The sequence below is a fragment of the Taudactylus pleione genome, unplaced genomic scaffold (assembly GCF_031769625.1).
Source record: "Taudactylus pleione unplaced genomic scaffold, aTauple2 ptg000408l, whole genome shotgun sequence".
NCBI lineage: Eukaryota > Metazoa > Chordata > Amphibia > Anura > Myobatrachidae > Taudactylus > Taudactylus pleione.
Genome location: NW_028284810.1, coordinates 3,632,501 through 3,641,797, shown reverse-complemented (window position 1 = coordinate 3,641,797; position 9,297 = coordinate 3,632,501).

Sequence of the window (9,297 nt, the reverse complement as noted above, 5' to 3'; positions counted from 1 at the left end):
GAACAATCTATTTGTTGGGAGGTAAATATATTAGTACAGATTAAAGCCTATTGCATGTATATATATATACACAAACACACAATAGTCTTTAATCCATGGCACTGAACTATCTGCATTGCCACACCCTTGTGACCACACCCTTTTTTTATTAAAAAGATCATACATGCTCTGCACTCACCATATTCCCTGAATTTACAGTTTGGAGTGTATATATAATATACTTTGATAGACCAGCACTTCCATTATGGGCTTGCAGTGTGCCTTTGTGCATTCCCATCCACAACTAAATAGAGAAACACAGAGTGATTCAGAGGTGGACACATTTAGAGTAAGCAGCTACTGTGTCTTTATGCTAATGCAGCAGCAGAAGGGTGTCCTATTTAGATGGCCACCAGCTGTGATGTGAATTCACAGATGTGCGCACAAAGAAGCACTATCAGCAGATCCACTGGTTGCACCATCTACCATTGCACCTGCCTATGTCTTCCAGAATGTCTTCCAGTACATGGTTGCCGGTGTCAGTGGAACTGCGTGTTTTGACACAGTCCCTGACACTGACACGCCTGCTGCCTTAAGCCACCCCCTAGTCACCACCCAGGAACACCCATTGAAATCGCTTGGATCTCCATGCAATTTCAATCTTTTTAAAGTGGTCAAAGGTAGGCAGGTAATTATAACATCCATGTTGCTAGCCACACCCAATGGCACAGACCACACCCCTTGTGTAGATAACTCCCCTACATCTCTTATCACATAACCATATCAGTAGCCACACACCTGCTGTGCTGCTCACACCTCCTACAGCAGCACACAATAGGCCCTTCATAAATTTCAGCTCCAGGCCCATATGGACCTTAATCTGATACTGGTGATTGCTCTGAGAGATACAATCTTTGAAAACCATTTGGACCACTATAGCATTTGTAAGGAGACCAACAAGAAAGATACAAATGCTGTCTTTAGCTTTTGTAATGGATGTGGTACTCAATGATTTATTCTTGAACTGGACAATAACTATGCCTGCATCTCTCATGTCTGCAACCTTCTACCCTTAATTAGTAGACAGTCTGATCGGCTAGTTGTGCTTTCATACAGTAAGTCAAAAACAGCTGAATGCCTTCTAGGTTGAAAAACAATATACAACTCAAAGATTAGATGCTGAAGGCAATGTCACATTTGTCTATAGGATGACTGACATAATGATTTATTATGTTGGTTTACGAATAATATGTTCGCTCCCTGAAGTCTGGTTCAGCCAATTAGTTCCATACAGCTAGCTGCTAGGGTAAAACTAAGAAAGATGCTAGTTTCTGAGATACAGATGTTTCCTTTTATACTGTGGCTTGAGTTGCACCATATTGCTCCTCTTGGTGCACCAGGCACCACATGACTTGGCCTCGCTGAGCATCTTTCTCGCTCAAAATGTGCATTGCAAGATATTATGTTACACTGTACATTAATATACAGTGTAACATAATAATAACTAACAATGGCATGAAACTGAAGATGTTTCTCACCAGATAAGTGGCATGGAGAACAATACATAAGGTAGTAGAATAGCAATTTTACTTGTTGGAAGGGAGTATTAATGGATAATCTAAGTACAGTACTTAAGATATAAGTGGTCAAATAACCTGCAATTGGCAAATAAGGTATGACCCAGTGAAAATTGATAATCAATAATTAAATTATATTATTAAATGAATGAATTGCATGTTAATACAACTTCACAGGGTTAATAACCTAACTGTTGTATTAGATGTGCATTTGTGTTGTAAAATGTGAAGCCAGGAATACTGGCCTAAGTTTCATCTATGACACTGCTGGGTACAAGCAGATCCAGTTTCTCACCTGAGGGTTGGTTTGGGCTGGAACAGGCATGGGAGACTGAAGAGGAAACTTGGAACGTGTGAATATACCTGGGTGGCTTGAGCCAGGACTTCCTAATGTATTGCTGTGAGGAGGTAGAGGAGCTGCAGAGGATGTTGGGCCCAAAGGCGAGAACAAGAATAGACTGTCTTTATTAAACAGCAGGTTGGAATGAGAACTGAAGAAGACAATACTGACTGAATGAACAGAATCGGATTGGGACCGATGATGTTGGATTGAGAGCTGGATCGGTTTGAGACCAATGTTGATGTTTTGAAGAACTTGATGGATTTGAATCTGATGCTGAAGAATTGATTACCTTGATCGGTTTGAGGTCGATATTGAAGAAGCATTTCATTGATAAGAGTCCGATGTTAATGAATTGATGAACTTGATCGGTTGAGACCTTTGTTGATTAATTGCAGTACTTAATTGAAATGAGTCTGATGTTGATGAATTGATGAACTTAATTGGTTGGGACTGATGTTGATGAATTGAGAAACTTACCGTATATACTCGAGTATAAGTCGACCTGAATATAAGCCGAGGTACCCCGCTGGTAGTGCCTCCAGTAGTAACCCCCCCCTGTTAGTGCCCCCAGTAGTAATATCCCCCCCTGGTAGTGCCCCCCGTAGTAATTCCCCCCATGGTACTGCCCCCAGTAGTAGCCCCCCCAGTAGAGAGAGACATAATAAAAAAAAAAACACTTACCTGAAACCCCGCTCCTGGTACCGACGCTGCTACCGGCTCCTCCGGCCGCTTTGCATTGTGGGAGAGATGTCATTACATCATGACGTCTCTCCCATTACCTACTGCGGGAGCCGGAAGATGGCTCCCACAGTGGGAGCAGCAGCAGCCAATGAGAGACTCTCATCGGCTGCTAATTACAACAAACACACAGCTGCCATTGCCGGGGGCTGTGTGTTTGGCACTGTGTAGTGCTGACCGAACTCCGTCCGGTCAGCGCTACACATGCGGTGCAGCTGTGTCACAGAGACAAAGTCTGCACCATGACCCGCATGGTACGCAGCTGAGTGAGGCGCCCTCCAATATGTGGCACCCTACTCAGCTGCGTAACGGGAGAACCGGCCCTGGTCCTGGAGCATCACTTGAGTATAAGCCGAGGAGGGGCTTTTTCAGCACAAAAAATGTGCTGAAAAACTCGGCTTATACTCGAGTATATACGGTAATCGTTTGGGACCAATGCTGATTATTTGAAGAACTTAATTAATATAAGTCCAATGTTGGAAAAATCGGATGGTTGGAGGTATCCTCTGGAACTGATGGTAGCTGTAAGAACAAGTCTCAGTGGTAAAAACCTGACTGGTGTGCAAGATGGCATAGGAAACTTGTTTACCAGATATAGGAACTGGCTATAATGGACTGGGATCGTTTAGATACAGAGCACCTGGGAGCTCAGCAGTGAGCTGTAACTTCATCAAGAAGTGACATTGTACTGGCAACAGAGGCTAGCCTGGAAATTTAATTTTTATAGGGGAGGACTTCCTGGGATTGGATACTGCCATCAGCTGGTCTGGGAGTAGCACTCTGAGTGGAGGAAGAGCATCAGATGACAAAGTCCAACACGTCTGCAGCCATACTGTAGTTTAGGAGGGAACTCTAGCATGCAGCCTCTGTGCCCTCATGCTGGGAAGACACACTGTGAGCAAGAGGCTGCAGAGAGCCATCTCCATGCTCAGTAACAGGACACTGAGCGGATGGGGCAGGAGCAGCACAGACAGACCTCAGCACCAGCTGGGAGTGATGTGCAGCATAAACGGACCTCTGTGCTATCCTGGCCAGGCACCAGCTAACATTGGCCCTCATTCAGAGCCGTACGCTCTGAGCAGAGCGCACGCTCTGAATGAGGGCCGGGCTCCATTTTCATGGAGCGTCCTCCTGGACGCTCGTATAGCTGTGGGTCACCACCCACAGGCTATACGAGCGTGCTTTGTGATGGCCGCGATGGTCGAGACCATCGCGACCATCGAAATTGCGAGCCGGAGCCTGCGGTTGAGGTTTTCAACCGCAAGCTCCGGAGTGATTTTGGCTCTATCAGAGCCAAAATCACTCCCACTGACATCACTAGTGATGTCAGTGGGCCGGCTTCTGACGGGAGGCGTTCCCGTGGGAACGCCCCCGTCAGGGAGGCACGCCCCCGGCACGCCCACCAAAGGGGGCGTGCAGTCAATCAACATTGACAGCACGCCCCCTTTGATCGGACACAACGAGCGAAGGACTTTCCTTCGCTCGTCGCGTCTGACGCATGCGCACGACGGAGCTCCCTCCGTCGTACGCATGCTCAGTGCATAACATCGACTAACTTGCGAGCGGACAGCCGCTCGCGAGTGGGTCTGAATCAGGCCCATTGTCCTCTTAAGGGGAAGCAAAACAGCTTCAAAAGCCTCATGTGGTGAGCTATGTCCTGGTCTTAGAGTTAATTTTGACACCTAAAGATACACAAGGGAACCATCCTAGTGAGGGCCTTACACAAAAAGACATGTGCTCTGAGAACGCAGTGTGTCTTTTTATATTTGGTATAGGCAAAAATATTTGTTATAATATCTGCTCATATTCCATGATTTGAGAAATCTGCAAAGCAAATTAAGTTCAGGGACCTATAGGGCACTAATTATAAATAACTGATGCAGAGGAAATTGCATATCTTCCTGAATGGGCCTTAATTATATAATACTAATACTAATAATACTAATAATAATAATAATAATAATATCATATTTGATATGTAAATGTGTGTGAAGTTATGTCCAATTGATTATTGTGGGTGTTATGTCTCTGTGACATGTCCAAGATAATGTATAAAACTTTCGAATATTTTTGGTTCAACTATAATTCCCACCTAGAAAAAATTCACTCCCCTATATTAGTATAGACCCTGCTCTCTGAGTGCCCACCCAGTGGAAAATGTATTAGAAAGCAATTGTCAGACTTCTGGGAAATCAATCATATTGATAAGCTGTCAATTCTTCAAAGCCAATTTCCCTTGGAACAGATAATACAACTTGTATGTAAGTTTATATTCTGATACTTTCTCCTTTTTACTGTATATTTGTTTTTCTGTATGTTTTATCATCTTCTTACCAATTGCTTTTATAATCTGTAAGCATTGCCCTTTTTGCAATATATTAAATTCCATTTTAATAAGTGATGTCCTTATTGTTCTAAATTAATTGCCCGTTTAGAAGAGGTTGAGTGCATGAATGTGTTAACTCTTTAAATACCAGTATGTGAAATGTTAACTTTTTTTGCATCAGAATAAAGAGTGTGTACTAGTTTGTAATTTTTTTAGTTAGTTTGTAATGAAGTCACAGGCATTCTGCTGGCCTTATAAAGCAGATAGTGAGTTTTGTGGAAGTGAGTGACTGTGTTTGGAAAGGGTCCATTTAGATTTGTAACCTGAGGTAGGTGAGTGCAAGATTGAGTGCTGAGGGTCACCTTACAGTAAACTTCCTAGTCACAAGAGTAAAGTTTGTGGCAGGTAAAGGTAGCCAGGATGATTTCCTGACAAGATAGCGTGAGATATGGCTGATTATATCATAGATTGTCAGATCAGAGGATTGGCAGAGGCTGGTTTCCTGACATATGGTAAGACTTTGATAAATGTGGAGTGTCTGATTTTGTCATGATCCTCCAGTATGCAGTTAAATATTGGGATGGGGTTGGGTATGGGATGCTGGTACTCAGGATCCCGGCGGTCATAATCACTACACCGGCATCCCGTCAGGGTTAGGATACCAACACCTGTCGGTAAGTATCCTAACCCTACCCTTAAATCTAAACCTCCCTTTCTGCAGCCTAAACATAACTCTTTCCCCCGCAGCCTAAACCTAACCCTTTCCCTGCATCCTAACCTTAGCCCTCCCCCCCTGGTGCCTAACTCTAACACTCCCCTTAATGCCTAACCCTAACCCCTAACCCCACTACTTACCACCGGGATGCTGGCAGAAAGGATGCCGGCGCCGGCATTCTGACTGGTGTCGGGATTTCGGTGCTAACACTTTGAGTGCCGGCATCACCACAGCTGGGATTTAACCTACATCCCACTGAGATGTATGTATTTGGGTAAGTAAAGAACCTATCTTACATTTTTTTACATGCTTAAACAATGATACTTAAGAACTAAAAGCCGATTGCTTTACAAGGTTTTGTTTATTTTATTTTCCTCCTCCATATACTGTTGCAAATATAGGGAGTCTAGAAAAATACTATTTGACTTTAGAAGCAAATGGAAGTCTGAGGCAAAGTGACTATAAAATCGTAACTCCACTCGAAATAATTTAGCCTGATTGAAAGTTTTGTGCTGTATTACAATTTACTGGTATAACTCACAATAAGGATTTCTATCTCAAATGTCTGCTTAAATTCACAAGCACACTTTTGTTGCCAATTGTCAAACATGTTGTGAATAACTGATCTTCCATATAGAAAGAAATAGCTTCCATGATTATAGATATTGCTAAGAAGGTCAATTATTTACAAACATAATGACACATTTTAATTTTTTCACACATCAAAATAGAATAATAACTGAACATTAGTCACTACACTACTATCATCCCCAATCACTCTGCTACCTGTAAGCACCAGAAGCGGCTACACCGGGATCCGGTCCCGGCACCACCCATTTTGCTAAATTGACCCAAGGTTAAGGTGCTGAACCTTACCAGAGCATTCACCACCCTGCGGACATACCACGCTGGTATTTTGGGCAGTTCCATGTGCCACCCTCTCGTCCCACACAGCAGTAAGCACCATCAGCAACCAGCACGTCAAGACCCCACGGACTCGTGAAGTCCCTCTACTCAGCACAAGAGTCCCATCCAATGTCAAGACAAGGTGAGCATACACCCTGGAATTTGGACCCTGCTCCCAAAGACAGGAAGACGGTCCACAACAGAATGAGGTGAGGATATACTCCAGAAGGTGCACCTCCAACTTTACAGACTGTTACAAGAATAAAGCACCCATACCGGTAGGTAAAGAACTATTTACCCCCACCAGTGCAGGATGCCGCCAACAACAGGAAACCAGATATACACACCTGTACCATAGAGACCTCTGACTGCTCATTAAAGACTGTAGACCATAGGTCCAGCGTGCTGGTCAAGAACCACACATCAAGGAGCTCCCAAAAATGGTCCACCTAGCTCCTCTCAAGTCAGTCACACACCTTATTACCAGGAATTAATTACTCAGCACACTGAATACACGTGTTAATCCTACCTTCATCACATTCCCTATACCGCCTCTCCGGAGCAGCATTGTGTCTACTCAATAAATGGTTTGGCCCTATACATTGTTGCACGCCGCTTCCTTGTTTTCCCCTTCCCAGTCCTACACCCATTTGCCTTCCCTGTCCTAACAACCACATCTATTAGAGAGCACACCCGATTCTTTATTAACTTCTATAGCTAACACTTTATCTTTATGCTTATGAACTTGTGACAGCGATTCTTACACATGGTTGCTAAATTTATTTATCTTTTCTTGATACATTGTAATGTATTATGAATTGACCTATTTTAATGTGAATTGATAAAAATGTATAAGCTTTTATAGATTTCTGATGAAATTATCTTCTTTTGGTAATTTATTATATGCTGTGCTATTTCAGAAAATTACACAAACTTACTGAGTGGAGGCTACACACATTTCATGACTTTATTCAATATTACATTTCCTTTTTGTTCAGTAACAATTCACCTCTTGCCAGGAAGTCAATGTGTTTTCTTAAATACCCTTTAATGTTGGGTTAAGAAATAATATAAAACATTTTAAGTACAATCATGGTATTACAACCCTGAGTATTCATGAATGCTACATAAACAGATGATATACTAAATTAAATGTATTAACAACAGATAATATATGATGATGAGCAGACTCCTGTCAATATTGGTACTACCTTCTAAGGGAGGGAATTTAAGATGACAAAGGTGTTTAACAGAGCCTTATGCAAGGCAGGATGGACTAGGTTGCTTGCTGCCCACTCATCTTATCCTATAGAAGTTACAGCAGTATCCACTCTCAGTCAATCAGCAATTCCCCCTTGAATTCTATGGCATGACCAGCAGTAACCACCGGTATTTCAGGGTAGATCGGAGTATTGTCGTTTGTTGTTTTCTGATGGATGTCTTAATGGATCCAAGAAGAGGCAACCCATGGGTATGGCAAGTATGATTTAAAAAAAATAAATAAATCACTACCTCGGTCAGTGTGTGCATACTATTTTCCACAAGTACCATCTGCTGGGGAAGTATTGCTAGGACCTGTAGTCCCACTGTTAGGAACAGTATTATTATCTATTTTGTACACAATTACCCCCGCACCTCGGGAGGGGGGACCCATTTTATTTTAGAGTCCCCACTTTCTGAAGAATTCCAGCCCTGGGCTGACCAGTTTAAAGCTGATTAATGTGATGGCAGAGAGACTTTTGATCTGTACAGTAGCCCCTCAATCACCATAACACCCTCTCAAAAGATCAACATGGTAGAATGTTGTTTGTTCAACGCAGCCTTAATATAAGGTGCCATTATAAAATATCTTTATAAAAATGTATTCATGTGTTAAGCGCAGTCAGTTTTTTCTATACTGTGCTGTATATTGTAATGCAGGACTTTTATTTACACTGGTGTATATATAAATATTAATCTATTCCCATGGTCTAGTTTGCACATCTTTTTGCTTGGTTGTTTATGAGAATTAGGCCTGTCAATTCCCTAGGACATAGTGTACTACCATTGATCTTCCTGGAGCTGCAGGGGCAGAGACATTTCCTCTTAACTACTGTACTAGAATGACCCCTTTCAATCAGTAACATAACATTTTTAATAAACAAATAGCATAAAACAAGCATTTTGAAACAAATAATGACTATGATTTATAAGTAATTTATGATGAAAAGTTAAATTATAGAAAAAATGTATCCATCCATGATGTGGATACATGGTGATATTTTATAAAAATTTTAACTGCTGTACAGATAGAAAGATGTTTTACGGCAGGGGTGGGAAACCATTTTTCTGCTGAAGGCCATTTTGATATATATAACATTATATATATATAATTGCAGGCCACATGGGATGTCACACGGGGGTGGGGCCACAATCGCCGGTGATTACAGAAATGCCCAGAGCATCCTGAGGATTCTCCGGGAATCCTAAGGATGCTCCATGCAGCACTGCTGCATAGATTTTGGCAGCAGGGTGCCATTCTAGGCACTCTGCTAGCCAGATGAGGCTAGCAGAAAAAAGCTCAAATGGCCAGACCAAATGATTCCGAGGGCTTATAGGGCTCCGGGCCTTAGGTTCCCCATTCCTGCTTTACGGTAACAACAAAAGTAATTCATTAATTTACAAACCCTGATAAAATGTAAAGGTACAAAGAAATATACTTTAGCATGCCAAA